Here is a 23756-nt window from a genome sequence, read left to right as displayed (position 1 = left end):
CTGTGTGTTACTAATCACCCTTTATTAGAAGTGAACTTGTGCTGATATTTCTATGCCTGTAGTTAAAGCATTTGCATGGCATTTATTCCAGTTTTATACAGTAGCTGAGGGAAGACAGATTATGCTGTAGTTATCCTAGAGTCTAACAGAAGAAAATTACCCCTCCAAAAGTATTTTGAATTAATTTAGTGTACTGGAGGGAGTTTGCACTGATTCAGCACTGTTGTGATTTAACCCAGCCAGCAGCTAAACACCACACAGCCATTCGCTCACCCTCCCCCCTCCCTCTCTGGGATGGGGGAGAGAAATGGGAAAGTGAAGCCTGTGAGTTGAAGTAAAGACAGTTTATTAAGACAGGAAAATAACAATAATAATAATAATAATAATAATAATAATAATAACAATAATGATGATAATAGTACTACTAATAAAAATGTGTACGAAACAAGTGGTGCACAATGCAATTGCTCACCACCCACTGACTGATGCCCAGCCTAACCCCGAGCAGCCTGGACCCCCACCCCAGCTAGCCACCCCAATATATTGTTCAGCATGACGTCAGATGGTATGGAATACCCCTTTGGCCAGTTTGGATCAGCTCTGCTGGGTCTGTCCCCTCCCAGCTCCTGCTGCACCCCCAGCCTGCCCATTGGCAGGACAGAGTGAGAAGCTGAAACGTCCTTAGCTTGGTGTAAGCACTGCTCTGCAACAATTAAAACATCAGCATGTTATCAGCACTCATCCTAAGCCAAAACATAGCACCCTACCAGCTACTAGAAGGAAAATTAACTCTGTCCTAACTGAAACCAGGACAAGCACTATGTGTGACATGGCTCTGCATTTTTAGCCTAGTACTGAAAACCCTAAACTCTGTGTGCACTCGCCAGGGTTAGGGTTACGCAATGACCAAGAGCTTCATCCACAATTAAATTCCTCTGGACTTTTGTATATTAGGTCAAATGCAATTTAAATACTAAATATCTAAGGGGAAAAAACAGCATTAAGAAGCTGGTATTTGACACTTTTGTTCCATAATTCAAGGTTACCTTCAATTTTTCTTTGATATGAAAAACTTCAGAGCTCACTGGGTACCAACCAAATAGGTAAATAACACACTGGAGGAATGGACCAAAGGCTGTTTTTGTATTGCTGCATTGCTAAAAGGATGCAAGGTGTAAGTATGAGCACAAAAGAGAACCAAACCACTACCTTATACACAAGCTGAAGTCATGCAGCATTTTGAGTATGTTCAGGAGAAAACCCTAAGTAGTGTTTACTCATACACATTTCATTAAATGAGTTATGTTGTTCCAGGCACCATGTATGTTATCTTTGTCCCATTTATCTACATACCAATAGTACTGTTATTTTTAAATCAATGTGTTTTAAAAGAGTTTTAAAGATACGATATAAAGAATATAAAAAGAATAAGATAACCTAAATTCTTTTCCACAATTGAAGAATTCTTATAACAAAGCACCATTCTTAGAAGTTTTTTTTTCACCTAAAGATGTTCACTGAGGTACATGAAAAATAAGTCCTGATTTCTTCTTACTAAACTTGATCTTATTTGTGATTTTTTGCCAATGTTTTGCTTCAGATGGATAATGGTTTTGAATCAAAAAGTTATTTTCTTATGGGTGTTTTTAATTACCTATGGACTAATCAGAGACATCCAATTACATACTACTTTAACTCCACTACGGTCAGTGAAAGCAGTAAATAAATTAACATACCTTAGGGAATTGCTGTTCTCTATTAGTAGGAAGCATTGATTTTGCTTGACTTTTGCATAGCACTAAATGAAATTGACCCCAGAAAGCTGTTCTGGAATAGTTTGTGTCCACTGACCACTGAGAATGCAAAATTTCCCAGTTCTACCTTAGAAGTGAGTTAAAGCCATTCCAGTGATTGATTATTTTGTCCAAGCAAGTAACCACTATCATTCCCAGATGAACTTACTGGTTTTCTGTTCTTGAAGGCAAATTCACTGATTCCATATGGTTTATGCAAGAGCTCGTGTAAATGATATATAATTCTTTTTACCCTGAGTAAGGTGTTCTTACTGAGTTCCATCAGGCTATACAACTTCAAAACAACTCTGACTCTAACCTCTTGTCTTCAGATGCCAAACTGTCTTTTTGGATTCCTGGGCTGTATGTTGCCCAAAAGTCACACTAATGAAGTGAAAATCATCATGGTGTTGTCTCCTTAAACTCTGCTGGGCAACATTTATATCCTGAAGAAAATTCTGTTAGGTTATGCCTGAGTAGATCTTTTTGTTTGATGAGACTTACAAAAGGCACAGTGGATTAGAATTATTATCATTAGGAAACTGAGGTTTTTGCATTTAAGTATGGTGGACATTATAAAGAAATGTCAGGTTCTGGGGCTTGGGGATAGAAACTTTTAAACTAACCTTGAAAAGAAGAACACCATGTAACAATGCACAAGCAGGAAAATGCATTGATTCTGCCAGCTAGATTAATGTCCTCTCTTACTTAGATGTGCACTGTCAGCTTTGTCAGGTTAGGTAATTATTTGCTCCTTTAGTTCTAAGCAGTTGCCCATGCGTGTGGATTGCTAATAAGCAATAGAAATGCTCCTGTTGGGAGAGTGTTATGTGGAGAAAATGGTCTAGTGAACATGTGTATCAGTAGTAATGGTCAGAAATATTTCTGCACACAATTTTTGTTGATGTCATGGTGTTGTTTTAGGAAGGACAAAACTTTTCAAATAAACTTACTTAAAAACAAACAAACAAACAAACAAAACTTTCTTTAGTGCATGTTTCAGAAATGTCAGGGGAACAGCTGTTAACCAAGGTAATTTTTCCTCAAGAGACAGCAATCCCTTTCCCAGTAGATCACAGAGCCCTGGAGAACCAGAAAGTGAGAGAACATATGATCCTATGGTCCTATTTGTTTAGTGTCTTTTACAAAAAGTATGAAATGAGTGTCCCATTCCACTTGTGTTTGCACCATATGAGCTTCTTGGCAGCCATGGCTTAGGCAACACCCTGCATTTGTTGTACCTGTTCTCCTCCATATACGGCTAAAAGTCTGTTTTTAGTTAGCTCCCTGGGCAGAACAACCTGACAGCAGCTCCTCAGTATTCCACAAAGGATAATCCCAAACATCTGCCTTGACCTTAAAAGATCAAAGAGATCTTTTCATTCACATTCATAAGATCTTTCCACTCACACTCAGGTCTTGGATTACTTCTGAGACTGCCAAGCTATGATTGCAACAGCAATATTTGGACACTGGCAGTCAGGCTCTGGTCACCCCGTCACTTCATACACCTACAAAACAGCCACATAAGTACAAGAGTTTTCAGCCACCAGACATACAAGTCTCATATTCAGCCACCAACCTAGGGTTGAAAGGTCTCCATAATATTGCTACAAAACCTCTGTTCCATCCAGTTCTTTAAAGCCAAACTAAAGCCAAATGTATTCCTCACTGAAATTCTGCCCTACAAATTGCACACATTTCTACCAACAAGGTTTCCCTCTCCTCAAAGGAGGTGAGCTTTCAGAAACTGTTGTGGGAAAACTACAAGAAAAATAAAACAAGTCAATATTCCTGTAACAGAATTGGAAGGAATGAACTAGCACAAACTGTAGACTGAAAAAAAAAAAAAAAAAAGAGAGAGAGAAAAAAAATGTAATTCATTATGTAGAGGAAGAGAGGGGGAGTAGAATACCACTGGCACTAGGTGTACTTTGAATTCTATAAAATACTTGGGCTATGTTAACCGGCAGGTTCAGATGTTGTTCCCATCATCTTTTATCTTTGCTACCAACTGTACAAAGTGCTTCTGTGTACTGTCAAAAGTCAGCTAAAACATGTGTAAACATATGCCGTGTCAGTCATTAAGTAGAAGGGTATAATTACACTTTTAAATGTGGCAAAGCATTTTGAAAGTAGCGTATAATTTTCCAGAGCAGGAACCTTCATGAAATATATCTTTTCCTGAGTGTTTATACAGCCTGACATCTTCAGGTTTGTTCAGATCAAGAGCCCCACTGTGAACAAGCAGGTTTCAGACAAAGGAAGCAATTTGTTCTTTAGGTGCCATTTCAATAAGGGGGAAAGGCAGTGAGAGGTGGGCGGAGCGGAGGAGGTGGGGGGGCGAGGAGAGAGGAAGAAAAAGAATCAGAAGGGCACACCATCTTACTGCACATGGTTCAGGAATATTCAGGATCTCACATAATTACCCCGGGAACTAACGTTCAAGAGTTTCTTAGTGTCAGGGTGTTGTTTTCATTGTTGGAAAATGATGATGCCAATTTACCCCTGAAATGAATTTTCAGTGAAAGGTATGGGGTTTATACTTTTAATTAAATTAAATAGGCTCACAGCTCCCTTGTGAGCATTGGGACTGTGTAGTCTTACCAAGAAAAAGGAGCAGAAGGGTTCCAAGAGGGATATTACAAAACATTCATTTCCTACTTATGATACTAAACCTACACAAGAGGGATCTGCAAAACCTGTCCAGAAATATGAACACTATCTCTGCATTAATTCCATAATTTTTAAGGTAATTTTGGAAAAGATGAGCTTAAATATTTCCAATAAATATTTAATGGCTGCCACATGATTCTGCCTACTAAACTCAGCTAAGCCATTGGGCTATTTTGGCTTGCCAAAAGCTGAGCCACAATAATCACCACTGCACATATAACATCTTCAACTGCAACAGAGTGAGATCTCAATGAACAGTAATAGAGGAAGAGCAAAGCAACATTTTCTGGTACTTGCAATGGGCCAAAACCACATATGTGAACTGTCTCAATCAGCTGATGTCCATTTTTTTTTGCATGTTTATCTGGCCCTGATACTTATTTTTTCTTGAAATATTTATTTTCCCATGGAATATATCAGTGTGTTTGGCTCAATAAAATGCTGATGTTTGTTAAATGTACAATCTATATTTTATGTACTTTGCATCTTTACAGCTGTGTCCTGAAAGTCCTTATTCAACCATGAGTAAAAGTTAGTGGTAACTATTCAGTGACTGGTAAACATCTCAAAAAGATGTGGAAAATATAAAATTAACATCAGTTTAATTAACACTAATGCAAGCAATACTAAGGTGATTCCCAACTCTCCTCTTCCTGATCAATTAAACCAAACAGTTTACTTCTAGTGTATAGAAGGAATAAAATAATTGTCCAATCTGTCTTATTTTCAAGTCTTGTTAACATAATCATCTATTTCTCACTGTTAATATTTCTCACCAAATTCTTCTGCAAGTTAATTTATATCTGCCTGATCAAGCAATGGAAGCCATATAGAATGTATAGAGAAATATAAGATGGTTAAATGTATAGAAAGTAGCCATGGAGTTCAGAGTGAAAGAGAATCCATGGATGATAACACTATGATTATTTCTTTACTGCACAGCAATAATGAAGAAAAAGTCTCTAAAAGTATTAGCTATGTATGCTTCACTGCAAAGTAGAAAGAGAGTTCCCCGAACTTGTGTCCACATACAATAGCAAATTTGAAACTTTCTTAATTCTGAAGCAGTCACTCACCAACCTGAAAATGGAAATGAATATTGCTGCACTCATATGAAGATCTCTATTGCTCAGCTCTGTTCCTGTCAATTTCAGATGCATCTGAAACTGAGGATGGGCAGTCTGACAATCCACATCATAACGATAGAACTCTGTATTCCAATTTTTATGTGTTTTCCCAAATTCTTACAAATATTTTGATTTAATGATAAGATTTTTCCTGTAGTCCTGGAAGAACTTGCCCCAAATTCCCAAGACTGGTTCCTTCGTCAGATTCTAGACAGTCAAGGTCACAATTAAATTATTTTGAATACCATATAACAGTACTCGTTGGATGAAATTAGATCTGCCACATTCATGTTTCAACTGTAATATAAATTTAATTTATTTTTCCTTCATATTCTTTTGAATGTACATCATATTCTCTTTGTAATCATTTATATTTTTAGTTTTGGTCTTACAACATTCTGAAGTCTCATCGCTGAATATATGTGGGATACATACACAGTCAAATGTGTTTTAATTTATTTTGTGTTAAATAGGCCAGTTGACTACTTTATTTGGACTACATAGCACAGCAACAAGACTTCATGTAGATGTTCTTTTCACAGCAGAATTAGTATTTTCAGATTTTAAACACATCTATAGCTTTCTAGTACTCGGTATCTGCTTTGTTAATCAACATTGTGTTATTCTTGCCTGGGATAGAGTTATTTTTCTTCATTGAAGCTCATATGGTGCTATGTTTTGCATTTGTGATGAAAATAGTGCTGATAACTTATTGATATTTTAACTGGTGCTGTGGTGATTTTACTTAGCTGGATAGTCAAGCTTCACTACAACAGCTCGCTTACTCCCCCTCCTCAAAAGTAAAGGGAGAGAAAATATGATGAAAAGGGCTCAAGAGTTGTGAAAAGGACAGAGAGATCACACAACAATTATCATTATGGGCAAAACAGACTCACTGTTGGGAGATTAGAGAAATGTGTTACCTATTACTAACAATCCATAGCAGTGAGAAACAAAGAAAACAAACTAAGAACACCTTCCCCCCATCCACCCTCTTCCATCTGCTCCCCACCCTGAGTGGCACAGGGTAACAGGAAATGGAGGTTGTGGTCAGTCCCTGACGCTTCATCTCCACCGCTCCCTCATGGTCACTCTGCCCCTGCTCCCCGTGGGGTCCCTCCCACAGGATGCCATCCATCCCAAACTGAGCCTGTGGGGGCTGCCCACAGGCAGCAGCTCTTCAAGCACTGCTCCCACACAAGTCTGTACTATGGGGTCCATCCATCCCCCAGCAGCAAACTGCTCCAGCATGGGTCCCCCACAAGCAGCTGCTCCCCCCAGAATCCCTGTTCCGGTGTGGGCTCCTCTCCACGGGCTACAGCTCTGGCCCTGGGCCTGCTCCTGCAGGGACTCTCCATGGGCCGCAGCCTCCTCCAGCCCACATCCACCTGCTCCACCAGGGGCTCCTCCACCCATGGGGGGGCTGCAGCGTGGAGATCTGCTCCATGTGGGACCCATGGGCTGCAGGGGGACAGCCTGCTCCACCAGGGGCCTCTCCCTGCACAAGCCACGAGGGAACTGCTGCTCCAGAGCATGGAGCACCTCCTGCCCGCCTGCTCTGACCTTGGGGTCTGCAGGGCTAGTTCTCACTCCTCACTCTCCCAGCTGTTGCTGCATTGCATTTTTGTTTGTTTGTTTTTGTGTTCTTTTTTGTTTGTTTTTTCCCTTTCTTAAATCTGCTCTCATAGAGGCACAAACAACATTGCTTATTGGCTTACCTCTGGACAGTGGCAGGTCCCTTTTCAGCTGGCTGAAAATGGCCCTTATCTGATATGGGGCAACTCCTGGATTCTTCTCACAGAGGCCACTCCTGCAGCCCCCCTGCTACCAAGTCCTTGCCACATAAATCCACTACAACTGCTGACCAGTGCTTTCAGGTCTTTTCACACACTGCTCCACCAGTATACGGTCTTGGGGTACACAGGAAGTTAGGAGAGCACACAGCTAGGATAGGTGATCTCAACTGATCAGAGGGATATCCCACACCATATGGCATTATTCTCAGCAACAGAAGATGGACAAAAAAAGGGGGAACATTTGGAGTTACAGTGCCTGTCTTCCCAAGTAGTTGTTGTACATGATGAGCCCTGAAGTCCTGGAAATGCCTGAACCTCTGCCTTCCCATGTGAAGTAGTGAATTAATTGTTTGTTTTTATTTTCTTGAACATGCAACTTTTACTACACTTACTAATCTGTCTTTGTTCATGACCCACAAGTTTCCTCCCTGTTACCATTCCAACTCTCTCCCCCATCCTACAGGGGGTGAGTGAACAACTGTAGTGCCCAGCTGCTTACAGGGTCTTAGCCACCAGCAGTACGCAGGCCCAAGTCCAATAAAGACATTGTGCGTGTTCTTAAAATCAGTTCTGCTGAGTTATCCCACTGAAGTGAACCACATTATACAATATTCCTACAAAATCTGCAGGATTGTGACTTTGTGTCACAGACACAGCCAGAAAGTCCCAGTCAAGGCAGCACAGGGCAGTGGAAAAACACAGTCATTTGCATGATTTTATTCATCATGTACTATCAGTTAAATAATTCCTTAAGACCAGATGTGGACAATAGATTTCTAAACACATATTGGAGTGGTTTTACATATCATTGTGCTGTATCAGATTCTGCTCAAATTGATGGTTTCTTTGTCATTACCAAGTTATGTCTAACATTATTTAACAGTTATATAGGCGCCACCATAAACAAAGACAAAATAAAAAGAAAAATAGTTTCCTAAACAGATTTATTTTTTTCTTCAGTAATCACTAACAAAATAAGTTTAGCACTTTATTTCCACTGTCATGAAATTAAAAAGAAGCTGTGCATAATACACATTCTAAGCTTGAGGGTTTGTACTTTTTCAGTGTAACTAAGTGTAGTTTGACCATAGAAGAAAAATATATTTCACTTTGTTTTTAGTAGCAGAAAATCACTTTAAATCTAGAATCTTAATTTTCTAATGACCTTCATTTCAAGTGGCATAGATTAATTTATTTTAAAAATTAAAAAGATTTGCAACCACTTTTATTTTTGTAAGTATTTCCATTTGTAATAAAGAATGGTGTGTACAGTGATGAGCTCTCACACAATTTTGGCCTCAGAATTACTTTTAGCGCTCAGTGTCATCAGTGGGTAGTTCTCTGAAAATGTCAATTCAGTGATCTGCAGCAATCAAATATCCAAATTAAACATTGAAAATATTGGGACAGTAGTAGAAAACATAAATATATATATAATTAAAAATCTTTGTAAAGCCATGCCAAGGTTACATGTTGATTATAGAGTGGTTCTGGTCCTATCTGCTCTGAAGGTCCTGTCTGCTCTGAAGCAGACAGTAGAACAAGAGATGACACAGAGAAGAGCAGTGAAGGTGATCAGAGATCAGAATTATATCCCCATAAGGTTACATAAATAAATAAGAACATTTTGGAGAAGATGTTGTAAACAGGTCATTATTACAGAGGTTGATAAAATTAATGCATGAAGAATTCAATAAAAAAAAAAAATGACTATGTGTCATTTCACATTATGGAAGAACTAGGTGAACCTTGTGAAATTTTGAAATATGGTTAAAACAAGAAAAGGGAATTGTATTGACTGTTTTAATCTTTGGTGAGCTCTAGGCATTTTAAAGACATGATACTGTCAATAACCTTTGCTATCACATTATAATAACTCTACTACATCTAAAATATTTTTACATTCTTTCATTCTAAAAGGTTGCAGTAGCAGTCTCTCTTCCTTAGTTTTCATCACATGTACTGGTATATCTCATCTGTCCAGCAGATCTCTCCCATAGTTGCAGTGACTCTACATGCATGTTTGGTTGAGAGGACTTTTGTTTTAATGAAATACCAAATGCCCTCATTCAGCACAACACTCGATCACTTACTCATCCGTGAGAGGTAGCTGTGGTAGAAAGAAGTAATCCAATAACAAGGTTACCTATCATTGCCATGACTTTTAAAGTAAATTGTTACTACTTATTTAAATCCTTGTGCAGTTTTGCCATATGCTGAATTAGGCTTTTCCAGGATTGGCATCCATTTTTCATTGCAATAGCTTGCTTACAGTATGCAGAAAGGTACTGCCAGAAGAAAACAAAGAAGTTGATATCTGGATCTACTGTGTACATAAGTGACTTTATGCATTTATTATGCGACTTGGTAACATGCAATCCTGTAGTAGACCCAGTGTTATCCTTTAATTGTAGATATAGCTTCTACATAAAACAACTTATGCAACTATGTCATCTTCATTAAGCCTAGTATGTAGAAAGAATTTACTTACCTTAATGATACAGTAATGGACTTTTTATCCAGGGTTTTGAAAAGGCTGTTAGGCCACACAAAATATTTTTCCCAAAGTGCTTCAAGTCATTTTCAAGAAAGAAGACTGTGCTTAACAGGTCAAAGCAGCACCACTAGCTATGTTAAATAGATGAATTAAATACAGATATTTGAAAGATAACTGGGTAGAAAAGAGATTCTGAAGAACAGATGTGTTTCTAAGCTGAGAATTGCCCAATTTTTCGCAACCTTAGATCCTCCGTTGCCATTCCTTTTGGGGGATCCCTTTCCTTATATACTTCCATTTTAGATAAGCTTTTACAATGCAAGGCCATTTTTATGAGTGCTATTAATGATTACTGCATTGCATTTTTATGTCTTCCACACACCTAGATCTTGCACAGGACACTATACAGGTCTCATGAATCTGTGACAGTGTAGACAATTTAGTGTAACTGAAAATCGGACCTTAAACTACTGCATCGGCTCTAAATGTGTGCAGTCAGTGCCATGGCTTTCATTACCTTAAAGGGGAGAAAAAAAGCAAATCTTCTGAAGTTATCAAATTATATTTTCTTTTGAGTCCTATTTGAAGCTACAGTAGAGGTACCATTTTTCAATTTACAGCATAACCTCTTCCCTTATACTAGGGAGTATTAGTGGGCTATACATTAAGGAAAAGAAAGGCTAATGCATCTTGCAAAACCCACATTAAACAGCACAGATTGTTCTAATTATGCCATAATGACTCTGACAAGCCTTCATTTTTGAAGCATTTTTTGAATATTTCAAGCATGTTTATTTAAGAATATATTGTTTCAGTGAAGGAAGAGAAAATAAGGAAAACAGAAAAATATACAGGTATGACTGAGTTTGCAAAGAGCACTGCTGAGAAGGTGCTTGGTGATAAAAATGTGTAACTAAAAGAAGTTGAAGGAATAGGACACATTTCCACATAGAGACCTATATCATCCAGTAGAAAGATTTAACACTGTACATGTACAAAACTTGATGTAACTTTCTGTAACATTTTATTATTTCATAGAAATAATATTACTTATTTTGTTCAGGCTGTGTTTCACACACCTTTTCCCATGATGTTTTGTTGCTAGGCTTAATAGATCTTTATAGAAAGTTTGTCCTGCAATCAGCTACATGGAAGGTGGAAGATGGCTTAAAGACCTTCCAGGACATCGGGATTCCAGCATTTAGCCTCACAACAAGATTGGAGAATAAAGTATAACTTAAATGTACTACATCTTTTGAGCAAGAACCTACACATGCTCTTATGGTATCTTCGGCTCTGCAGTATCATAGCGCTTTAATGTAGTGTAGATTAAATGATATGTTTAATGTACGTAGTTCATTATCTTTTTCATCACACTCTCAGAAACAAAATGGTATGTGCACTATCTTGAAAATGTACATATTACAAGGTTTGGCTTTATTAATGATGAAAATTCTGTGCTACTATAATCTACACATCATGAAGTACAAGTCCCACTCTTATCTCTTCTCCCAACAGCATTTTGGAGGGTGACTCCTTTTCAAGTGCTGAGTCCTGCATGTGGGGCACAGTAACCCCAAGCAACACTACAACCTGGGAATTGAGTGGTTAGAAAGCTGCCTGGCAGAGAAGGACCAGGGAGTATTGGTTGATAGGCAGCTGAATATGAGCCAACAGTGTGCTCAGGTTGCCAAGAAGGCCAACAGCATCCTGGCTTGTATAAGAAGCAGTGTGGCCAGCAGGGCTAGGGAAGTGATTGAAGTGATTGTCCCTCTGTACTCAACTCTGGTGAGGCTGCACCTTCAGTACAGTGTTCAGTTTTGGGCCCCTCACTACAAGAAGGACATCAAAGTGCTTGAGCGAGTCCAGAGAAGGGCTGTGAGGGGTCTGGAGAACAAGTCTTACGAGGAGCAGCTGGGGGAGCTGGGATTGTTCAGCCTGAAGAAGAGAAGGCTCAGGCTCATACTCTACAGGTACCTTAAAGGAGGCTGTAGCAAGGTGGGTGTTGGTCTGGTAAGATGAAGACAAATTTTTTCTTTTAACCCTTTTTACTGATTTAATTAACCCTTCTCTTAACCCTTTTACTGATTTACGATTCTGTTCTTTTTTTCTGGCAACACCTAAAACCAGGGGGGTTTCAGTACATTTACATTGGAATAAACTTTTTGCCCAGGGAAGTGGTTGAATCACCATCCCTGGAGGTCTTTAAAAGACATTTAGATTTAGAGTTTAGTGCTACAGATTAGTGGAGAACTTGTTAGTGTTAGGTCAGAGGTTGGACTAGGTGATCTTGGAGGTCTGTTCCAACCTAGATGATTCTGCAATTCTGTGATTCTGCCAGACCTGCCGGGTCAAGGTCTGGAGGTCTATACCTGTACAGCAGTGAAAGTACAGATCAAGGAGCAGGGATTACAGCTGATGTTTTTAAGTGTCCAAATATCACTGTTTTGCATCTTACATATTGTCACTGATGAATGACAGATCCAGTTCACCAGGCCCCTGGTGCTATCCTGGGAAGTAAGGTGGACAGAGAGGTGACAGCAGTTCTCAAAGGCGAAGTCCACGTTTGTGCTCCTCCAGTAATAGTCTGGTGGCATGCTGACCTCCACATATGGCATCTGCTCTCTGAACTTAGTGAGATGTGAGGCTGCCAACAGACTGAATTCCAGAAGCCAGAAGGAGATGGCTTCATAAATACATTCTGGTTTCCAAATCTTTTTCTTACTAGACTAGTAGAATGAAAAGCAGAGCTCTTTTCTGATTCTGTTGTGTGTTATTGTGAGATTTGCCATTTCTGTTGGCTGGAAGGTTCATCTAGGCCACTTGCACATATTAAATCATAACAGAAGTAGCGTCACTAGCTACCCAATCATAAGAGCAAAGGAAAAAATACTTTGTTAAGACATTCATTTTAAAACAGCATATATTAAAGAGGAAATGTTAGCCAGGGTTCACAAGTGTTCCCTGAATTACCATTGTTTTCTCCTTTCTTTGCTTTCTATTCTTCACAGCATAACCTACAAAACTGAAATGAGAACCAAAAATAAAAAGAATGACAGAGACCTGAGAGTTGTTACTAGCAATGTTCAAAAAGACAGGTGTTATTTTTCTCTAGTCAGGAAGTAAAAAAAGGTGAAGAAACCCCCAATGAGGATTTCTCTCTCTCTCTCTCTCTCTCATGTTGGAGGTCCCAGAATATCTTAAGATGCTGTAGGTGGTTTCTATGTCTCCAGCAGAGAACAGGACAAGTTGAAACACACTGTTTTCTCCCACACTGAACCCAGATGTCATGGGGTCTCTTAGGGATGGTTGCCAGTAACTGACAAAGTTCCTTTAGTTAGTTTTGGAGCCCTGATTAGAGAGTTAAAAAGGACTCTTTGATTAGAACTTTATTGTACATCCAACACTGGAAACATAAACATGTGAGAGTGGAAGACTTCCCAAATGTCTCTGAGACCTCCCTGATTATGATGTACTGTTTAAAATGCCTGCTAATTCCAAACACTGCAAGCTAGACTTTTGAAGATGCAAGCATCAAATACAAACTACGGTCTGTAACTAAAAGCTTATTGGGGGCAGCCATATTATCATTTACTTGGTAGCTCTGCTATTGGGTTATGTATATGTACAGAGAGTGAGTTTTAAAATCCATACTATTTAAAATACATGAATGTTGTTAATATGCATTTCATTTAACCCCAAGGACTCGTTTAAACCTCTTGTGTGAATTAACGTTTATAAATGTTTTCTTTGAAATGTGTATTATTTATCCACTGCATCATGAGAGGGCTGAAGGAGCCAGAAACTATAAATATGTGTGGAAGGGCATGGAAAAAAAATCATCATAAGAAGTCTGATTCTGTTCCATCACTACTAGTGGTATAGCATCATACCCAGGGAACAAAAGCAACCAAGAAAGTAAATTAATAAATAAATAATACTGAGCAAGCCATCAAAGCAATAGTTGAAGAGGAGAATGTCAAAAAGAGAACATGGAAAAGTGGTCTTGCTTAAGTGTTTTGACTACATTTTCTAATACGGAAGTTGAATATACTACATTAGCAGAGAAACCCAAGAAAGAGGCAAAGAAAGGACTATAAAAGCTGTAACAACCTATTTGGGTCATGGCTCTCTAGATAGAATGACTTGGGTTGGAAGTGACCTTAAAGGTCATCTAATTCCAACTCCTATGCCAGAGCCAGGGATGCCACCCACTAGATCAGGTTGGCCATCCAGCCTGGCCTCGAACACCTCCAGGGATGGGACATCCACAACTTCTCTGGGCAACAACTCATATCACCTACTTCCTGTGTCCTGGATACTTTCCATCAATTTTCTCTGTTCCTAAATATCTGCTGAGGTGGCTGTTGACTCTAGAAAAATTTTACTCATCTCCATGGTGGGGTTTAACCCTACATTTGTCCCCTCCCACCTTCTTGTGCACCCACAGCCTCTTCTCTCATGGGGCAGGGTATGAAGCAGAAAAGTCCTTGATTTAGTGTAAACACTGATTACCTACAGCTGAAATGACAGTGTGTGATCAACATTGTTTTCACCATAAATCCAAAACATAGCACTGTATTCAGGCTACCATGAAAAAAAAAAAAAAAAAAAAAACACTGTCCCAGCTAAAACCAGTACTACATCCTAAATCACTGCTTTGCAAAAGCTGCCATTTACACTGCCTGGCCTTCCATTTATCAGCTTTGTATTCCAAAATAAAACCTACAGATAGTAATTGTTTTCAGTTTATACCTTGCACAAGCCTTCAGACACCCCTTCAAATCTGAGCACAAGCAATATAGGAATAATGAGGAAATAGCTACAGGAACATCTAAAAATTAGCTTAAGCTCAGTTGGAATGATAAATAGAAAATAGGGGAAATAATAATGCATCTGGATGGCTTAAATACAGAGAGAAAATGTTTTGGATGAGAATAATTAGCAGGTCTGAAATATACTTAATCCATGTTAATTAAACATTAAAATGTATTTGATACATTTAAAAGTTTTAGAAAATTCCATTTTCAGGACAACCCAAAATTATATTGTTCTGTGATATGGGGGATTATGCAAACCAAAATATCCATTATTAGCTTGCCTGTAACTCTGATGGATTCCTACTGGGAAATGAATCTTCCCAGAATAAAAGAATAAAAATCTTCATAATAGTCACTCTAAACCACAGGAGAACCCATAGACAGCACCAGGAAAGAAGTATTTAGGATACCTCTGCCTAGCATGTCTTTTAGCCACCAGGTAAAAATAAATGCAAACCTAAGACTTCAGTCTTGTCCCAACATCTCCCTCCTGCCCAAGGTACATGCAATTGATGCCTTCTTTCCTCTGGAGCTGCTAACATGGAGAGAACAGTTTGGGAATTTCTCCCCAAATACAAAGATCCATTGAACCTGAAAACACCACAGCTTTAAAAGACAGATTCGGTCATGACTGGCTCCAGTCCATTGGCACTGGTCATGTCTGTACATGGAGAAAACTACTGGGGGAAGCCTAGCATAGGTGTAGAAGGAGCATTCAGGATAACACAGCTAAGGAAGGTACTCAGCAAAGCATCAAGAAACACAAAGCCTTTTTCAGGCCCTCTTTGAATCAGTCATTCTCTTCCTATTCTTTTTCAGCAGTGCAACCTGCTCTTTGAAATTTGAATTCTATGCTGAGAAAATGTGTTTTTAATTGTTAACAAATATGATCTTCTCTATTAAAAGTTTAGCCCAGAGCATGTTTTTATGTCCAAGTTATGATCCCAAGAGAGCATAAGTTTATAGTGGATTTTGACAGATCTTAAACAGCCTATAACTGTGACACTATCATTTCAGATGTTATTTATTAATTTGTATTAAAACATAATAAATATTACTAATGTAACAGGGATCTTTTAAAGTAAAATACTGTTTTGAAAGCTGTCTCAAATGTCAAACAGAATGCATTTTGCATTAGTTCTGTATAAATTTTATTGAATTCAAACTTTTAAATAAATCTTCCTACATCTAATGCCTCTTATCAAAGCACAAAAACCCATTATCTGATTATAAGAAGAATCTCAGAACTCACTGTCTTCAAATTTAATGGACTCCTGATGCTTTCTTCCCTGCCTAGACTGTTTTAAAAAGATTTTACAGTATTTTATACATTATAAATGGATTCCATTCTTGGCGTAGTAATTCACCTAATGGACAATGGATACAAAAAAGCTCTAACTCCAGGGACATTAAATTGGTTCTAAACTCTGAAAATTATAGCTTTTACAAAAAGAAGAAAATACTAAAAACATGTCTAATGCAACACTGCATCTCATTTTCTACTATCTTCAGAATCTGTCTAAAAGCTCCTAAATTTCTTAATGACACAATATGTTAAAATTGCATTCCTTTATATTTAGATCTCTAAAACACCTTCTCTTTTTTACAACCCCGAGGAGATCCACCAGCAAAGGAAATAAATAAATAAATAAACAAACAAACCATGCTTGGCATTCCAACAGCTGCAAACACTGAAAGCACCACACTGTACAGAATAAATGCAGTATTTTGTGTCTGACCATGGGCAAAGCTGAGTACTTCAAAGGAAAGCAGATACTCTCTTGTAATGAATGGGATTGTACATCTCATTTTGGGTAAGCAACAATATGTAACTGCACTGCATAAGAAAGCTCACTGCAAAGACCTTGAAAGACTTTAAACAGAATCACAATTCTTTCCCTTCGATCTCTGCATTAGGAGTTTTCAGCAGCTAGCAGTAGTACAACAGATGTAGTACCATATCTCTGCTGCTCTCTTTCCCACCCCTCAGCAATGCTGTGGGAGCTACTCTTTGACCTTACACAGCTTGACAGCAATAACAAGCTGTAGAGAGAAGAGAAAAAAACAGCTTTTATGTGCCCCATTAATTTGTATCACTGTAGAAAGGGGATGCAGGGTGGGGGAGAAGTATGCCTTCCTAATTCCTGCTGCTAACCTATCACTTCCCAAAGCAATGGTGTTTATGATATTACTGTAGTAAAAAGCTTTATAAAAACATCCACAGGAGAGTTCTTTTCAGTTAGGAACTTAGTTCTTCTAATGTCTACTACAAGGGAGTTTTTCAGTTTTACTGCATTTTGTTGCTGCTGTTTTTAAGAATTTTCTTTTAATGACCATTTAGATAGATAGATAGATCTATATACATATACCTGATATATATAATCACTTATACTTTCACTTACATTACCATTTTTGTTCTGATAACAAAAAAAGAAAAAGAAAGAAAAAGGAAAATAAAAAGTTGATGTGAACGCATAACCTATTCTATACCATTCATTTTATTTATCATTCATATATATCCTCCCTCATATACTAATGACTTCTACTCTTCCTACAGTCACAGACTCAGTTTCCATTGGACCTAGGGCATCTTCCAGTTCAACTTTCTTCTCAGAACAGTGTCAGCACTGAATTTAGACAAGATTGCTTGAGGCCTTGTCCAGTTAGGGCCCTAGACCTCCAGGGATTGAGATTTTAGAATCGCCTTAATTAATTCTTTATTTCCACTTAGGACTGCATTTATTTAATCTTTTCTCAAGGTCAAAGTTGGTATAGATCCAGTCACTTCGGTTGCCTTTCCTCTGTTTTTTTCCTATTGCATTTTTGTGAGATCAGATAAAGATTGCCAAAACGCTGTGTTCCAGGTTAATAATAGGAAAACTGAGCAGATGGCAAAAGCAACTATTCTTGAAGCTTAATGTCAGAAACTGAAGCTAACTTTCCCATGTTTCTACTTACCTATTTGTAAACCTTACTGTGAATAACTTTCTCTGCTATACACATCTCTATGACCCATGCGTTAAGGTTTAGGTTCAACAACATCCATGTTAATTTTCAGCTTTGCTGTTTGAGATCATAAACTGGGGTTATCAGGCTCTTTTCTCCACACACTGGAAAAGTTTTAAAAGAAAGATCAAACTCCAGCTTTTCACAAAATACTTAGTGTTGCAAAATATGAGATATACAAAATAGGAATGTGTAAGATAGGAAAAACAAGCTGAGACACTTCCTAAAAAAAAAAAAATCCAGACCAGACTGAACATTGCATTGCTTCTGCTTTTCTTCCTAAAAAAGACTTCAATAAAAAATGAGAAAACATTGTAAAGAATTTCATTTTATAACTGTTCCACATACAGTTTTACAATTTCAGCACTGAAAATTACATTTCTACAGGAATACATGGGAAGGAAGGGAGAAGGATAGGAAAGGAGGGAGGAAGGAGGGATGGAAGATCACCAGATAAGGAGGAGGAGGTCGATGAGGCCTTCTAGAGGCAGCTGGTAGTAGCCTCACAATCACAGGTGCTGGTTCTCATGGGGGACTTCAATTATCCAGATACCTGTTGGGTAAGCAACTTGGCCAGGCACATGCAGTCCAAAGGTTGAGGTGTGTGAGACAGAGGGATTTGGCCAACATCTTTTCAGTGGTTTGTGGGGACAGGACAAGGGGTAATGGCCACAAGAGAGAGCACAGGAAGTTCTGTACCAACATGCAAAAGAACTTCATGGTGAGGGTGACAGAGCACTGGAACAGGCTGCTCAGGGAGGTTGTGGAGTCTCCTTCTCTGGAGATATTCAAGGCCTGTCTGGACAACTACCTGGGCAGCCTGCTCTAAGGAACTTGTTTTGGCAGAGGGGTTGGACCTGATGATCTTTCAAGGTCCCTTCCAACCCCTACAATTCTGTATTCTGATTCTGTGATTCTGTGAAGAATCACAAAAAAAGTGTGAAACAAGGAGGAAAGGAGGGAAGGAAAGAGGAAGGAAGGAAGGAAGGAAGGAAGGAAGGAAGGAAGGAAGGAAGGAAGGAAGGAAGGAAGGAAGGAAGGAAGGAAGGAAGGAAGGAAGGAAGGAAGGAAGGAAGGAAGGAAGGAAGGAAGGAAGGAAGGAAGGAAGGAAGGAAGGAAGGAAGGAAGGAAGGAAGGAAGGAAGGAATAAGAAAGGGAGGGAGGGAGGGAGGGAGGGAGGGAGGGAGGGAGGGAGGGAGGGAGGGAGGGAGGGAGGGAGGGAGGGGTTTTCTTTTGTTTTACATTTTTCACTGAGAAGAGAGATTCTCTAAATCAAAAATGTCTTCCCCCACCATTTGCTTTCTACCTTCATATAAGCTAGGACAAATGTAATAGCCTTCAAACTTTCACTCATAAGTATTTGTAGTTTTTAATTTAATGAGGTCATTTTCATTGACCTCTTTACTACTGACCTGTTATTTTATTGGATTTGGAAGGATCATTTACACTGACCTCTGTTGCCTTACTGGATTTCTCTCCTCTTTGCTCCCATATCACCCAAGCAATTGAATTTCAGTCTCAATTCTAGTTATTGGAAACATAAAGTAATTTCATTTGTATTGCTATAATTCCTAGCTGAATTGTCTTTTGCTGTATGACTTCCCCATCTCATAGTTTAAGCCTTTTTAATATTCATTACAGCAGTCTGTTTCCTTCTGCTTATGGTAGAAACCATTCCTTATATTATAGATACTTCCTTCCTCCAAAGACTCCCCTGCTCCTAATAAACTCAAATTTCTCTTCTTTGGGCAATCTTCTTAAGCATGCACAGACATTCTCTAGTTCACCTGGTATCCCCAAGTTAGAGGTCACCATCTGTACTATTAGCATGGTCTATCAAGTCAGGTGGACTTGGACTTCTTTTGCTGAGAAAAAAAAAGATTCTGGTGGTTTGTCTATTTTATCAGTTTCCTTAGAGTTTCAGGCAATCAATGTTGCAACACATTGCAGGATCCAAGAACACAGACAAGATCTTCTTCCTTTTTTTTCCCCTCTGGTAGGTTTGCAATCACACAATATTACAACATAGTTATAGGCTGGTTGACAACAGTACTTTGCCTTGCATCGACAACAATAAGCTGCTCTCATGTATTTTGTTCCAAACTCTTTTTTAGAGTTAATGATTTGAGTTAAATTTATCTGGTTTCTCAAATACAGATACAAAAGGTATCACTGATAACAAGTTCCTTCCAAATTTGCAGTTCCAACAGAAGTCTTAGAAGTGTTTTAACTGTAGGAAATATCAACCATCAGAATTAAGAAAACTTTTCAAGACAAAACTTGTTTTATTTTCTGTTATGTGTATGGTATATGGATGCTGAACAGGAAAATGATTCTCTTGACCCTTATCCATCTGTCTTTCTGTGTCTCCATGACAAAACTTTCATGATTCAGTGTTTAGCAGATGAAGAATAACTTACAAAGATTATCTAAGACATTAAACAGTGCTAAATTTTGCCAAGATTAGAAGATCTTGTAGTATAAAGAAAAGCTATAAACTTTTCAGCAAACATGCACGTTTTAGGACATATTTGGATTGGTTCTCTGGACTTAGATCAAATTTGTTTTTTGCTGATTTGTTTCTCAGATTTTTTTCAGTTTGAGAAAGAACTGATCACACCATGGCAAAACTTACAGATTTTAGGAAAAAAATTCTTCTTCAAGCCATAAAGGAAGTAAGAGGGACGAGAAATTGACTCTGGTCAATCGACATAATCCATAGGTGACAGCACAGCAAAGGACTGCAAATGAGGTCTCCTACATCACATTCTTGGCTCTTCAGCTGATCTCAAGTTAACTACTGAATGACAACTTTTCAAACATGATATAATTTACTATTAAAGGTTATGATGTTGTGTTTGCATACAGCAATCAAGATACTATCTCATAAAGATAACTGTACGACAGCTTGTAAAGTATCCCTTTATAAGCTCTTTTCAAACCTAGTATAGGAAAATGCATTATTCTTAACGTAATTAACACACTTTTACTGGTCCAATTTCTGAATCCAGATTAAAAATAAATAAATAAAATTTAAAAAAAAAAATAAAAATAAAATTACATTATAATGAAATCTACCAGTATATATATACCCTACAAGAATGTTGTAGCTTCTAATAGATTGCTGTTCACAAATCTCTTGCAAGTTTTTAAATCAAGATTGGCTGGGGTAGAGTAAGATGCTTAGATGCTTGTTCAATTTACACAGCTAAAAATAAATAAACAGTAGAGAGAAGTGAAATAAAACACTGAGAATTTAAAGCACCTTCTTAAAATATCACCACTCTGTGAAGGTATAAGTATAGTATTCAACAAGCAACCGGGAGCCTCAGAGCCCACAAAAGTCATTTGAAAGAAAAAAGAATGCAGGAAATATGCTTTACTAATATTATCTTCAACACATGAAACTATGCATGACTTCACTATGCATTTGCACTTATCTTAGTTTGCTTCATAAAACACACTGATGATATTGGAAAGGGAACTTCATTTTTTAAATTTATTTTATTTTTTGTCAGGAGGGAAGTTAGAGCTTCAGAGACAGAAAGAAACTGATAATTCTCAGTTCCATTGTGTGAAAATGTACTGAGATTCATTATCTTCATCTTGACATTTGAAGACCCAGTATGTGGTCCCTATTCCCATCTTTTAAGAGTATGCAATGTACCAGCATAAGAAAATGTGTAGACTTCAGTTGGTAGCAAACGGGGGGCTGGAAAAAGAAGTCTCACAAGCTAAATCAGCTTCCTGAGCAGCCACAGAAATATGAGAAAATCCAAGCCTCATTTTTATTTAAAATATAGGACATTTCCATTATCAGGACTATAGAAAGGGATTGTAGCATTATTACAAATTAGCTTTAGAGTTTTAAGTATTTTGCTTGCAGTGGAAAGTGATGCTTTGGCAAATGCAATACATATCAGAACACAGTGTAATAAGAAGGAAAAACAACAACAACAACAACAACAACAACAAACTGAGCTGGATGTAAAGTGAGGAAAGCTTCCCTTAAAGAAGCCTTCTGAGTAGCATTGTGGCCGAGCATAAAATGTGTCACAGAATAAGTGTAGATTAATTTCACAGCTACAGAGGGGATAAAATTCAAGTATCTTGAAGAAGGCCAGTGAAGACCATGTAGAATCTATGTAAAATGTAAGCATAATTGTTGGCCACTGACCAGCTATTATTTAGTGATGAGGGTGTTCTGAATAATCATACTTTTGAAAATGTTGTTTCCTCTTCTGTGCACTTCCTTTGTTTTAGTTTTAGCTTTAGTTTTTGTTTTAGTTTGGTTTGGTTTGCTTTGGTTTTGCATCTTTTCTTTGTTTTCTCTTCTGCTATGTATTTATCCTTGTGATATGCTTCTAATAGTAGAAGCATATCTAATAATCATCTTCTAATTGTAGAGCTTAGGGATATGGTTTAGTGGGGACTGTTAGCGTTAAGTCAGAGGTTGGACTCGATGATCTTGAAGTCTCTTCCAACCTAGAAATTCTTTGATTCTGTGACTCTGTAATACTGTAGCTCCAGTAGCTGTGGAACAGAACTGATGGCTGCCTTACTCACAGTTCTCCTATGGTGAAGGGTCATTTTTAAACAGGAGAGCCAACATTTGCATACACACTGAATCTCAAATAACAGAGGCAGGAATGACAGTGACTCAATCATTGCTTAATTTCTCAAAAGTAGAGTCACTTCAGAGCTTTGTTTTGGTGAACGAAAACTAAAATAAGAGGAGAAGGCTATATATTTTCTTATTAGGAACTCAAATGAAGCTGAAAGTTTTGGCAGGATTGGTACTGAAAGGTAAAACCATGTAAAGAATGAGAATTTTAAAATAAATATATAAATAATTCAGTACAATTGATTTTGACTGAGTTTGATTGCTATACAAAGTCAAAACTTCTAATATAATAGATTTTATGTACCTACACACATAAAACTCTTCTAATTATCCTAACAGTAAAATTCCATACACATTTATTCAAAAAATATATGCAGGTATCTCTGGGAAAAGATGTCTGGAGCTGACTGAAAATATTGAACTTAAAATCATATTTTTGTTTAGCAACCTACATTGATACACCTGGAATAATTTAAGGACTCATACCAATTCATTATCGTGGATATAAAATGACATTCTTTTACTTAGCTTCACCATTAATCAATTGAAAACTTGTGCAAGAGGATGCAAACTGCATTTTAATGGAAGGATAAGGAGGAACAAACACCACTTAGTACTGTTAATTCCAGTAACTGAACTTGGGCACTGAAAGATGATGAAAAATGTGCAAGTGGGAGATCACCTGGACTTGTGGTTAGTTGTGCCATCAGAGAAAATCTGAGGTGTTGACAGTAAGAATACCACGTGTTGCAAACCGCACAGACACTACCATGTCAGAAAGAAGTCAGACATATAGACTGACTGACTACAGGGAAACTGGAGAATATACGAGTAAAAAAAATGGCTTAATGAAAATAAGGTATAAATAAACCGGAAAGAGAGAAATCTGAGGGGAGATGTGATAGCAATATACAGATTCGTGAATGGAACTCAAAACAATATTACTGAAAACTATAATTCCTTTTTTTTTTTTTTTTTTTTTTGTGTGTGTGTGTGTGTGGTTTGCAAACTATGGGCCTTCAATGATATCATTGAAAAGACAACACAAAATTGAGCCAAGGAGATACTTTTTTCACATTAATGCAATTAAATTGTGGAAGTTATTGTCATAGTATGGCCATACCAACATTTTTAGGACTCAAAAACAATTGGAAGAAAAAATATGTCTAGATTTTTTAAACACAAATATCCAGCTAGACCAGTCAACCTAAAGTTCATGTTGCTTTTATAATTTTCCCAAAAATATGTGCTAGAGACCATTGCTGGAGACAGGTTACTGGGCTAGATAGAACTATTATAATTAATTATAGCTCAATTTTCATTCTTGATTAGGCATAATTGCTAAATAAATAACAATGCACAGCAGACTACAAAAGCATCAGACAGATACAGAGGCCAGATTATTCACAATTATTCC

The sequence above is a fragment of the Aythya ferina genome (assembly GCF_964211825.1).
Source record: "Aythya ferina genome assembly, chromosome: Z".
In the NCBI taxonomy this organism is placed as follows: Eukaryota; Metazoa; Chordata; class Aves; order Anseriformes; family Anatidae; genus Aythya; species Aythya ferina.
Note: the sequence above shows the minus strand (reverse complement) of the source record.